The sequence below is a fragment of the Lepus europaeus genome, chromosome 2 (genome assembly GCF_033115175.1).
Source record: "Lepus europaeus isolate LE1 chromosome 2, mLepTim1.pri, whole genome shotgun sequence".
Classification (NCBI taxonomy): Eukaryota; Metazoa; Chordata; class Mammalia; order Lagomorpha; family Leporidae; genus Lepus; species Lepus europaeus.
The window spans coordinates 111,403,667-111,417,161 of NC_084828.1; the positions used below are offsets into that span (position 1 = coordinate 111,403,667).

The window sequence follows — 13,495 nt, forward strand, 5'->3', positions numbered from 1 at the left end:
CTTCAGGGATGCAAATCATGCTGTAGGAGTCTTAGATAACTTTCCACTAGAAATTAAAATTATTCCTAGTTTTCCCACAAATTGTAGCATGCCACATATTCCTGGAACTTTATAAAACTTAATTTATATTTCAGATCATTAGATATGAATTCAAATAAAAATCCCTTATTCTTTTTCTCTTTTCCTTCATGTTTCATTTCTTCATTTTTCTTTCTTTTAATTTTTATTTATTTGACAGGTAGAGATATAGACAGCGAGAGAGAGACAGACAGAAAGAAAGGTCTTCCTTCTGTTGGTTCACTTCCCAAATGGCTGCTACAGCCGGCGCCATGCCAATCTGAAGCCAGGAGCCAGGAGCCAGGAGCCAGGTGCTTCTTCCTGGTCTCCTATGCGGGTGCAGGGACCCAAGCACCTGGGCCATCCTTCACTGCCCCCACCCCCCCACCCCCCCAGGCCACAGCAGAGAGCTGGAATGGAAGAGGAGCAACTGAGACAGAATCCAGCACCCATATGGAATGCCGGTGCCGCAGGCGGAGGATTAACCAAGTGAGCCACGGTGCAGGCCCAATCTTTTCTTCATTTTTCAAGTACATAATATTCTGTTGTATCATAATTTTATTGGCCAGTGCCCTACCTGTGGACATTAGGATTATTTCCAATATTTTGTAATTAGGAACAATCCTTTAGAAAATACCCTGGTAAAGAGTAATGGAATTGCAGAATCAAAAATTGTGGATATTAGAATAGTCCAAGTATTAATTATCACATTAACCTTACCACCTTGGTGTTTGAGACTGCTTGTTTTCCCATATCAAATAACCTATTCTTTGCTTATCTTGGCCAATCTAGATTGTAAAACATGGTGCACTAATTTCATTTTGACTGGAGCTGTGAAATCCTGTGGCAGGTTTACAGACCATTAGTTTTGGTTTTTGTATAAAATATCTGGTTATCTTTCTATTCTCTGCTTTTCTGTTGGGTTATTGGTTTTATTTTCCAAGAAACTGTTTACATATAGCTTTTGTTTATGATTTTTTTTTTTTGACAGGCAGAGTTAGACAGTGAGAGAGAGAGAGAGAGAGAGAGAGAGAGAGAAAGGTCTTCCTTTTCCGTTGGTTCACCCCCTAAATGGCTGCCACGGCCGGGGCACTGCACCGTTCCAAAGCCAGGAGCCAGGTGCTTCTGCTGGTCTCTCATGCGGGTGCAGGGCCCAAGCACTTGGGCCATCCTCCACTGCCTTCCTGGGCCACAGCAGAGAGCTGGACTGGAAGAGGAGCAACCGGGGACAGAACCTGGTGCCCCAACTGGAACTAGAACCCTGGGTACTGGCACCACAGGTGGATTAGCCAAGTGAGCCGCAACGCCGGCCTATGATAGCCTTTATTATTTTTCCAGTTCTTGGTTGTCCTTTGCAGATTGTTCATGTCTTTTCTTTCTTTTAGGCTTCCTTATATGTAGACTGAAGCTTCATACTCTGGTTATTTAAAAGTTTCATTTTGTAGCACTTGAAGTTAGCTTTGTTGTTAAGATATGAGGTGTAGATTCTATGTGGCTTCCCTAACATCATAATAATAATCAGTGTTGCATCACTGATTTGAAATGTCCCCTTTTTGTGTGTTTGATTTCTATATGAATTTTAGTTTATTTTGTTGGCCTCCTCTTTCCCAATGAATTGATCTGCCTATTTATAAAAAGTTTTAATGGTTGGATCAGAACTGATCTATACAAACATGTAGGTTGTATAGCTCATTTACATAACATTTTAATATAAACTATAAGACCAATGGTAGCTCCATGCTCCTCACCCCCTGAAATATTTCAGTGAACAGCCTGCACAACTATTGGGATAATTCCTTCCAATTATTTAACTTTTCAAGAATTTTCTAAAATTGCTTTTTTCAATTTTAAATGGTATTTTCAAATCAGTATATACCATTATTAAAAAACATATGATTTTTAGTTTTAATAGCTGAGATTCATTAAATTAACAAATTAGTTTAAGGAGCATCAGTGACCTCACACCATGTGAAAAATATATATATATATAATCAATCCCATAGGGTGGTTGTTTGGCACAGTGGTTATGACACTGGTATTGGAGTGGCTGGATTTGAGTCGCAGCTTCAATGCTGATTCCAGCGTATATGTACCAGAGGAGGCAGAGGCGATCGACTCATGTACTTGAAAACCTGCACCCTTATGGGAGATGCAGACTGAGATCAAGCTCCAACTGCCATAGCCCAGTTATTATTTCAAATAAGTAAGGTAATACATAAAAAATTTTAAATACATTTACACACACATGCACACACACAATGTTAAGCATTCATAATTTGAAAATCTGTCCTTAATGTGTTGTCCAATGTGAAGTAATGCTATAACTAGTACTGAAACAGTATTTTACACTTTGTGTTTCTGTGTGGGTGCAAACTGATGAAATCTTTACTTAATATATACTAAATTGACCTTCTGCATATAAAGATAATTGAAAACGAATCTTGATGTGAATGGAATGGGAGAGGGAGCGGGAGATGGGAGGGGTGTGAGTGGGAGGGAAGTTATGGGGGGGAAAGCCATTGTAATCCATAAACTGTACTTTGGAAATTTATACTTACTAAATAAAAGTTAAAAAAATAAATAAATATTAATTATCAATAAAAAAAGAAAATCTGAAATGCACCAAAGGTAAAACTTTTTGAAGACTGATACCACACAACAAACAGAAAATTCCATATGTGAACTCATGTAACAGGTTGTAATCAAAATGCATGTGTACAATTAACCTCAAGCTGTATATGTAAGATATATATAAAATACAAATAAATTTTTTACTTTGAGATGTCCCAAGATATCTCAAAATGTATACCCAAATTCTCCAAAAACTCAAAAATATTTCAAAATCTGAGGATTTCTGGTCCTAAGTATTTAGATAAGGGATACTTAGCCTGGATGGATAGGGAGACAGAGAGGCTTTTATTTTTCCTTTGCATGTTATTTAATTACTATCAATTTAAAATGTCAAATTATCTTACGTATTTTGTTATAACTATTTGAAAAATGCATTGGTTTGTGTATTATACCATTTCTCATACTTTTGAGTGTACGTAACTTTAAGTCTTTTAGGTATTTAGATATTCATTTATAAAAATGTTTTTATAGTACTATTTATTCATTGGTTTCAGATTCTTATTATGCAAAATAAGAACTCAATCATCCTAAACAATCTTGCCATATTCATTCCTTTCATCTTTTCAATAGTTATATGACAACTACTAAATAGCTCAAAATTAAGTATTTAAAAGTATATTAAATATATTTAATATATGACTTTATAAATATTATTCCAAATTAACTAATACATTCCATTTTTCCATTAAATCTGGTTTTCCTGGAGGTAGTACTTTACTTACGGTATCTCATTGTTTTGGGAGCCTAATATTACTGTATAAAAGTCTTTGAATATATTACAGACATGTTTTTCCAAGAGCATGATAAGGTCAGACCTATCATTTGAAAACTAACTCTGATGTGAAAGGCTGGTGTGAACAGACCAGAACCAGGGAAGCAGACTGAAGTCTAGTTGATCTGCCATGCAAGAAATAAAGACTAGAACAATGTAGAGCCCATGAGGACAAGGAGGGGGAGGAAGGCACTGGAACAGATACAAGAGAACTTCATGAAGAGCAGTTGGCAGGCATAAGTGAAAGATCCCACATGATGGATAAGGAAGAGGCATGGTCTTTACCAGACGATGCTATGAATGAAATAACAGCAAGCATTGTGGAGGGCAGTTTAATGGAGAATAATGTATTGAGCTTTGGCACTAATTTACTCTTTTTTTTTAAGATTTTTTAAAGATTTATTTATTTATTAGAGAAGCAGAGATGGAGGAAAAAAAGAGTGAGAGAGAGAGGGAGAGGTCTGTAGTGAGCAAGACCAGAAATAGGGAACAAGCAGTTCAGTGGTTCTCAAACTTTCTGACTTCTATCCTTAGTAAAAAAAAAAACAAAAAGTGTAATTTTTGATTGACATCCAATATTCTTTGAATATATATATTGTCTATGTATCTGTACATGTGAATGTGTCTACATAAATAAAAGTAAGGAGTCTGAATAAACATTACTTAATGTAATCTGTACACTGATGTTTTCTGTTTATTCTGTACATTTCAGCTTTAATTTTTCAAAATTTTATTTGAGGCAGAGAGACACATAGATCAGAGAGAGAGAGAGCGTACTCCCATAGACGTGTTCACTCCCCAGATGCCCACAATGGTCTGGTAGAAAGAAGGGGACCTGAACCTGAGAGCAGGGACCTACTCCAGTTCCTCCATGTGGGTAGCAGGACCCCACTCACTCGAGTCCTCATGGCTGCATCTTCAAGTCTGCATTAGCCAGAATCTGGAATCAGAAGCCAAAGCTGGGACTCAAGCCCAGGCACGTGGGTGTGGCATGTGGGAGTCCTAGCCACAAGGCAAACACCTTCCTGGTGCATATCATTTTGTAAAAAGTGCTGAGTATGATCCACCACGATGACTTCATAACCACTAGTGGATCTTGTGCTGCAGCATGACACACGCCGAATTCAGGGATGTTAAACAATAGTCTATGTGAGAAATGATGAATATGCATTAGAAACGAAACACGTCCTGAGAGATGTCGAGAAGAATGAAGTGGGAGAACAGACTGTGTCAAATTAGTGGGGCTTTTCTTCTCACTAAACTGTGTTCTCATGGATGTCAAAGTGCTGTGACACATGTTTGATCAATTTTTCCACTCAAAAGTACTGATTTTATAAACTAATAACTAAAAACCACCACACCCCAAAACCCAAATGATTCATGAGACATTCTTTTTTCTTTTTGAAGTTTTATGATGCATTGATATCATTAACCCGTCTTTATTGTTAAACTTATATGTCCAATGGAGACCAAGAGCTGGAGACTTGTTCTTTGACCGATTAAGTGTGTGTGGCAGATATTCAGGCTAATAACTCACTTAGCCTTCTGAGCTTTCTGGGAAGACTTGGAGACCTTGCCAACTCCAGCAGCCTTCTTGTCCACTGCTTTGATGACACAGCAACTACAAACAGAAAAACAGCCCAGAGGAGAGTCAGAGGAGCTCTCAACACACAGGGCTTGCCAGGAACCATATCATTAATGGCAACATCACCAGATTTCAAGAATTTCGGGAAGATTCCAGCTTCTTACCAGAATGATGATCAATCTTTTCCTTCAGCTCAGCAAACTTGCAAGTGGTGTGAGTTATGTGGCATTTCAGCAGAGGGGCAGAGCCAGCACTAATAAACTCGTATGGTTCAGGATGAGCACCTGAGCCATGAAGCCAGCTGCTTCCATTGCTGGATCATTTCAACTGTCACTAGCCATGTTGCCATAACAAACATCTTTGACAGATATGTTTTTGACATTGAAGCCAATATTGTACTGAGGAAGAGCTTCAGTCAGAGCTTTACTCAAAGCTTCATGGTGCATAGTAACAGATTGCACCTCTACCAAGCTGTATGTACCAATCTCTACTTGGCCCATGGGGATAGTACCAATACCACAAATTTTGTAGACATTTGCAAGTGGCAGATGCAAAAACTTTTTGGTTGGACAAGTTAGTGGTAGGATGCAATCCTGGTCTTCAAGAAATGTGGTTCCACTAGTATTGCTGTCTTTATGGGTGACTTTCTTTCTCTTGACCCAAGGCCTGTTAACATTTGGCTCCAGCATGTTGTCACCATTCCAACCAGAAATTGGCATAAATGCTACTGTTTCAGGGTTGTAGCCAATTTTCTTAATGTAGGTGCTGACTTCCTTAACAATTTCCTCATATCTCTTCTGTTGACTCAGTGGAGTTCACTCTGTTAATAGTAACCATAAGCTGTTTCACACCCTGTGTTTCACACCCAGGGTGTGCTCGTGGGTCTGCCCATTCTTGGAGATAACAGCTTTAAATTCACCAACACCAGCTGCAACAATCAGAGCAGCACAGTCAGCCTTAAATGTGCTTGTAATCGTGTTTTTGATAAAGTTTCTGTGTCCTGGGTGTCCTGGTCATCAGTGATACTCACATGATACTTATTGGTCTCAGATTCTACAAGGAGATATTTCTGGTGATACCATGCTCACATATAGCTCTCAGCTTATCCAAGACTCAGTTGTGCTTGAAGGATAACTTTCCCATCCCAACAGCCTCTGAAAAACTGTCAGTGGTTCTTTTGTCACTTCCACTGCATTTGTAGGCTAGATGGCCCATAGTGATAGATTTGTCTGAATCTATATATACAATGATGTTGTTGTTATGAGTATTTTCTTTTGCTGGGTCTTAGTCCACCCAAATGAGGATGGACTGGGTCCGAAGAAAGGTAAGTGCGCCACTGGCCTGTTCCCCAGCCTTCCGATCCCGGAGACAGTCAGACGCAGTGGGGAGTCAAGTCAAGCAAGCAAGCACTTGGTTTATTGCACGTGTAGCAAAGCCTTATAAAGCACAAGACCGCAGGATTACTGGGGCAGGGCATAAGGACCAACCAATTATTTAAAAGGTCATTTTACGGGGTGACTTTTTATAGGACCAGCCATATGTCTGTACACTCATCATCAGTTGTCACCTCCCCTGATGCTGCACGGCCAATCAGCTTTGGTGGTAAATGACTTTGGGTACCTCCCACCTTACTTCCTTTGGGCGCCATCTTTGAATTGCCTCCTGTGCCTAATTTCCCCACATTCTTTCCCATGTTGTTTTTGATTTTTGCTATGGTTGGGATCCGGTGACAAATTTATTGTGATGAGTTCAAGTGTATTTTAATAGTGTCAACAGAAGCTGTTGAAGGATTGGCTATGAGACATAAAGTATTCAAATATATGTTCTAGATTGTGGGGTGGGGTGAGCAGATGAATTTGTGTCGTTTATAGAAGTAAAAATGCAGTTGGATGAGTAGGTGTGGAAGTCAGTAGAAGGTAGATCAATTTCAGTCACTTTGAGTCTGAATTATAAACAACACATTCAGTTGCTTCAATAGATCTAGGCTAAGACCTACTGGTATGAATTATAGATATGAATAAAAATTTGTAAATTATAGAGGAGAATATAAAATAACAAGAAAATGAATTGGGGCCAGCACTGTGGTGTAGTGAGTTAAGCCTCCACCTGCTTTGCCAGCATCCCAGATGGTACCAGTTCAAGTCCTGGCTGTTCCACTTCCCATCCAGTACCTTTCTAATATCTCTGGGAAAGCAGCAAAGGATGGCCTAACTCCTTGGACACCTGTACACACATGGGAAACTTGGAGGAAGCTCCTGGCTCTTGGCTTTGGGTCAGCTCAGCTCCAGTCATTTTGGCCATTGAGGGGGTGAACCAGTGGATTGAAGACCTCTCTCTCTGTGTGTCTCCCTCTCTTGTAATGCTGCCTCTCAAATGAATAAATAAATCTTAAAAAAAGAAAAGAAAAATGAATCCAGGGACAGAATTCTTGGCAGTAGTTCTGTTGAGATGAGTCACGGCAGACTAGGCACCCATGAAAGACAAGTAATAAAGGCCAGAAGGAAGCAGGGTAACTAGGATACAGTTGTCTGATGTGGAAGGAGGGAGGTTCAAGGAAGGATTGGTCAGCATTGTCAAATACAAAGAACTAGAAAAGGATCATTGACAACTTCAGCAGCAAATATTATGAGAATGGTAAGTGAATCCAGATTAGAGTGGCTTGAGGCAGCCACTTTGATGTCTGCAGGGCTAGGGACAAGAGTCCAGTGGAAGTTAACATATTATCTGTCTAATTTCTAAAAGGCATGAACCAATAGAAAAAGCTGTTAAGTATGCTTTGTCCCTGGAATAGTCTTTTTGTGTGTGTGTTGCTATAACAGAGTATTATAAACAAGGTTATTTATAATGAACAGAAACTTCTTACTCAGTGTTCTAGAAACTGGGAAATCCAAAACCAAGCGGCCGACATCTGGTGATGGCTTCTCTATCGCAGCATTCCATGGTAGAAGGGCAAAGGTGGGGTGAAATAGAGACAAAGGAGAACGCGTCCTTTCCAGAGGCACTCACCCTGATGACAGTGGCAGTAATTCATTCCTGAGTGGAGCCCTCATGGCCTAATCACCTCTCACTAGGCCTGTCCTCCCAACGTGGTTACTTGGGGGATTAATTTTCCAATGCACACTTTTCCTGGGGCCTGGGGGTGGGGGACATTCAAACCACTGCACCTCCTGACATGATAAATATGCCATTGTAATCACTTGATTTAAATCGCCTGATTTAAATGTCAAACTCTTAGCTTCCTCAAGAGTTTTTTTCTGGAATATGGTAGCTGACAGAGATCAACTCCAACCCCTAAATCACCCAAAGGAGCCCCCCTTTTTTCCTACAACCCTTGGAACCTCCAAGGATGTAAAGAGCACTGTGCACACACACACATACACACACACACGCGTGTGGCCAAAGGGCTTAGAAACTCCACCATACCTCTTTCTATGCTAACATCCGTGGGTACCTTTTGGCCTGCAGGGTTTGCTCATCAGCAGTTGTCTCTGCCTTCTAGAGAACAGACTGAAGAAGCATCCCTCCACACCAAAAATGGGTGAAAGATGCATAACTACACACTTGGGAGAAAAAGTCCTATCTTTCCAATGGTTCCTTTCTAGAGCTGGGACTGGAAGAGCCACTGCAAGGAAGGGAGGAAGGGAAGTGTGGATGGATTTGTTGGTGGAGAGGGAGTTGGATAGCGCTTATATTCCAGGCTTTCACTTTCTCTATGAAATAGGCTACAGTCTCTGTTGTGAGAAAGCAGTTAGGGTTGGGGTGAATGAGGAGATAATCCTAAAGCAGTTAGTTGTGTTTCTTAGAAAAATCTCCACTGCAGCGGCAAGGAGAGGCGCTTAGGGATGAGTGAAAGACTGCCAAGTGGCCTACGGGACCCAACTGAGTTTGGTGTAAAAAAAAAAAAAAAAATTCCTGCTCGCTGCGAACTGCGTGACTGCGGGATTTTTCTTGGCTATTAGAGAACAGGAGACATAATGCTCACTAGAAGGTAAATGCAGGATCACACTTCAAGGTGGTTTAGTAAATATGTAATAGGTAATTACACGATTACTTTTGAGATTTTCCCTTAATACCAAGTCACAGAAAATGGAAATGGAAAAGATCTTCCACTCCCCAAGCAAAACTGCCTGCCTTGAAGGACTCCAAAAATCCATGCCTCATTTCCAAAGTCCTGGGTAAGGAAGAGATCTCCACTTCCTTTAGGAATTATTTCATAGCTTAACAGTTATTGTGGCCAGGAAGCTTATTTTTTCTCCTCCTGATATTTAGTCCAAATTATGATCTTGATTTCAACCTATTATTATTAGTCATTTCCTCATGGTTAGCTTAGGAATCTCTAGCCCTTCCTGGTATTTACACCTTCCAAATATTATGTCGACTTATCACCTGACCTGGCAATGACTATTTAAAAATATACACTTTTGGTTTATATAAAAGATGATGGTTTTACATCCTATAAACACACTATACATGGACGTCTAGGGACTCGAGAAATACACTTTTGCGTGAGTGAAAATATGTAGTCCGCATATACCTGATATATGCAATTACAATCTTCATAATCATTCATTTTAGATTTGCCAACTTGAACATGTGGAAATGTTCAATTTGTAATGTGATTATAACACAAAAACAAGGCATGTTTGATACCTGTGGCTTGGTCGTTTCATGGTAAGTGCAGAAAATTCGAAAAACCGTGTTACATTTCATATTCCCAGCCAAGTCAAACTCTGGAAGTAGCTCTATAATTCTTGGGGAATCTCTTTAAGCAGACTTGTGTCAAGGCCAATTAGAATCCAAACAGCCTTTTTCTAATTGGGGTGAGGTATGCAGCTGAATAATTCTGTCATTAAGCAAACCCCTTATAAAGGTTACAACTCCAAGGCAAACCTCAGCCCCAGGGCTGAATAAACACAGAAGGGTAGGAGTGCAGCATTCCACGACTGGCACCTTCACCCCATGAGCCCTGGGGAGGAGGGGTTTGGATTTCTTTCTGTGCTATTGCCATGCTCGTCTCCCTCCATCCCCTGTCTTTTCTCAGGCGTGGCAAAGATGTAACGGAATTAAGGGTGAAATGTAACTTTTCCATTAACTTTGGCCTTGTGCAGAAGCCAGACCTTTCTTTCTTTCTTTTGTTTTGTCTGTTTGTTTTTGGGATAGAGAATGGTGCAGAAACCTATAGAACTGGTTCATGTCGGGAGTAAATCCATAGTTACTGTAGTATTCATGGCTTCTCCCAATTTAGACACATTTTTTTTTTTGGACTTCTCTCCCCCTACGTCTCATGCCTCCAAGCCCCAGCCTCCATTTACTTACTAACCTTCACAGAATACTTTGTGCAACTAATCTAGCATCCCTATCTATCTATCTATCTATCTATCTATCATCTATTTATTGAATCTATCATCTGTGGATATGTTCATGCTGTGGCTTCTAGGATGGCTAGCCAGCTCTAGTCTTCACTCTAGCAGTGAGATGTGTGATATTAGGTAAGTATTGAATTTCTCTCAGTTTCTCTTTCCTCATATAAAGGGTTGACTTCAACACTAACCTTGGTTTTAGAGGGGGCTTTGAGGGTAGAATTAAATTCATATATGCTGAGCGCCTAGTAATAATAATAATACCCAATGCTTTGGTGTAGGTTGGGATCTCAGAGAAAGAAAGGTTGCGATGGGAAGTGGCATGTATAGGAAGCTTATTGGGACATGTTCTTGGAGTCGACATTTGTGGGAGTGAAGGAAGGACAATGCAGTCACAGTAAGTATCTTGGCTCATCTTATGGTATGTTCTGATACTGAGATGGCCCAAATCCTGCCAAGGGGCCTGATCTTTTAAATACCATCATGAAGCACTTGTTGGATGAGGGCTGGCCCTAGGAAGCAGCACAGTCTTGAGTAAGGAGGCTCTTTTCAGCTTAAGGAGATTTCTGGTTAGCTGTGAGACTGGGAGATTAGTACTAAAATGTGGGAACAGGTATAGCACATCACAGTACTTAGTAGAGACCACCTTAGTGTTGCTTGGATACACTTTTAAAGGGGATGTCCTGCAGATTTCTGCTAGATATTTTTTCCTAGGGAACTGAAAATGAAGAAAACTAGTGGAATGTACTATATGCTGTAGCTGGTCTTGAGGCCTCAACTGACACCTGCCATTTCAACCTCTATCACACATTGTAAGTTCCTTGGTTAGCATATGAGCAGGTCAAGGTGACTTATGATGTCAGCATGACCCTAACCTTAGCTCTCAGGGGTCTCATCTTATGATCATCATACTTTTCTCAGCCCATAGCTGCTGTGTGTCTTCATCTGTCAATAAAATCAGCAAGGGAAGATGGAGAGAAACCCAGGTAGATCATAGGAACATCAGACATTTTTCCCAGCCCCAGTGGGTGACACAACTCTCTCTACTCTTGATGACCAGGGTTAATTATCCATGCTAGCAGAGTGATTTCCTTCTCTGCTGTTGTTCTCTTGACATGAGGACCCCAGAGTGATCAAGCAGAAACTGCAGCTCGAAGTTCACATGATGCTCCCTGGTGAAATGCTTCCAACTGAGTATCAGGGACTCTGAACCTGGGACTGGGGAAAGTACAAACTACCCAACTCTGTAAAGATGATGGTAGGCCACTCCCATTTCCATTTCTTGGATCTTGGACAGAGATATCTAGGTACTGGAAATATATAATGATCATGACATAATGATCATAATTATATAATACATTATGAAGAATAGCACCCCAGGGCCAGCAGTATGGCATAGCACGTAAAGTTTCTGTCCACAGCATCAGCATCCCATATATGCATCAGTTCATGTCCCAGCTACTTCACTTCTGATGTAACTTTCTGCTAATGTACTGGGAAAGTAGCAGAAGATGGCTCAAGTGCTTGGGCCCCCTGCACCCATGTGGGAGACCCGGATGATGCTCCTGGCTCCTGGTTTTAGTCTGGCCCAGGTCTGGCTGTTGCAGCCATCTAGGGAGTGAACCAGGAGATGGACAATCTCTCTGTCTCCCTCCATTACTCCTTTCCTCTCTCTCTCTCTGTGTCTCTCTCTTTCTGTAACTCTGCCTTTCAAAAAATAAAATGAATCTTAAAAAAATAAATAAAAAGGATAAGATCCCAAGTTGGGTATATAACTACATTCTTTGATCATTGTGTCAGGCCAGCTGACTGGAGCAATATGCGATTATGGCCAATTTGATCTCGTGGCCAGGTGTTCAACCCACAAATTTCTTTGCTGTACAGTATCCCTTAGAACAATATGATGCTCTGTGGGTTCCCGCAGTGGTGATCAAGCTCTGTACACCAGGTAATTATGCTGGTAGCAGTCATGCAAGCAATACAGGTAAGCCCATACTTACAATTCATGTTGATTCTGCTCAAGATGAATTGTTGCTCCTTTCAAGATAGTAGGGTCCAGTATTAGCAACTTGCCACCAAGATGGTTCTTCTTGAGATACAGTACTCTACAGAGGGCTTGGTGTTGGTCTCTGGTCTCTGTAAGTTGGATGGTGGCAGTAGCTTGAGAAGGAGTGCTAGGGCTTTTGGTTCCATGCTGATCTTCATTTGTCCCATCAGGCTTTTCCACTCTTGTATCAGTCGTTCTAGAACCAGGACTGCCAATGAGCAATCTGGCTGACATCCATTGTCTGAGTCATTCTTATTTTTGGTCTTTACTGAAGTATAACTGACAAATAAAATTGTAGATACTTAAAGTTCACAATGTGATGATTTGACATACACATATGTTGTGAAGTGATTACCACAATCAAGCTTATTAAGGCATCCATCACTTAACATAATTATCTTTTTTGCTGTGTGGTGAGAACATTTAATATCCACTCCTGGCAAATTTCAAGAATACAATACAGTATTACTAACTATAGTAACCATGCTAAACATTTGACTTTCAGAACTTACTCACCTTCTAACAGAATGTATACATGCTTTGACCAATTTCTGCCCACCTGCTAGCCTTGGAAACTACCATTCTACTCCCTATTCCTGTGAGCATGTGAGTCATTCTTTCTATTTTATTGCTAGGGCCCATTCTGTGGCAAACACCGTCTCATGAGTGACATTATGTGATACAAAGATCTTTACACTTCATAACCACTTACATTAATCCATCTACATTTTTTTTCTGAACCTCCTTGTCCTGCCCTTCAGTTTCCAGAGGAAACAGATTGGTTAAAAGGCTGTTAACATTCTAACCTGGACGACTTATTTTTCACATTTACCATGTGACCATAGGTGTGAGCTGAGGAAAAGATGTTGAGCTGCCTCTTATGTAGTTTTGTTGTCTTGTGTCCTACTCATATAATCCTAGGTATATTACTTCTATCTTATGATGGATTTCTGCAGAAATCACGCAAATTTATTACTTAGTAAGTCTGGAAGAGCCAGTTAATGATGGATAGTCTGACCACATGGACACTTGATGTCCAATAG

General features: G+C 40.4%; 1 pseudogene; it reads right to left on the minus strand.

Moving 5' to 3' along the window:
* Window positions 1–4,993: 4,993 nt before the first annotated feature.
* On the minus strand, window positions 4,994–12,686 carry LOC133751516 (elongation factor 1-alpha 1-like; annotated as a pseudogene).
* Window positions 12,687–13,495: the final 809 nt, after the last annotated feature.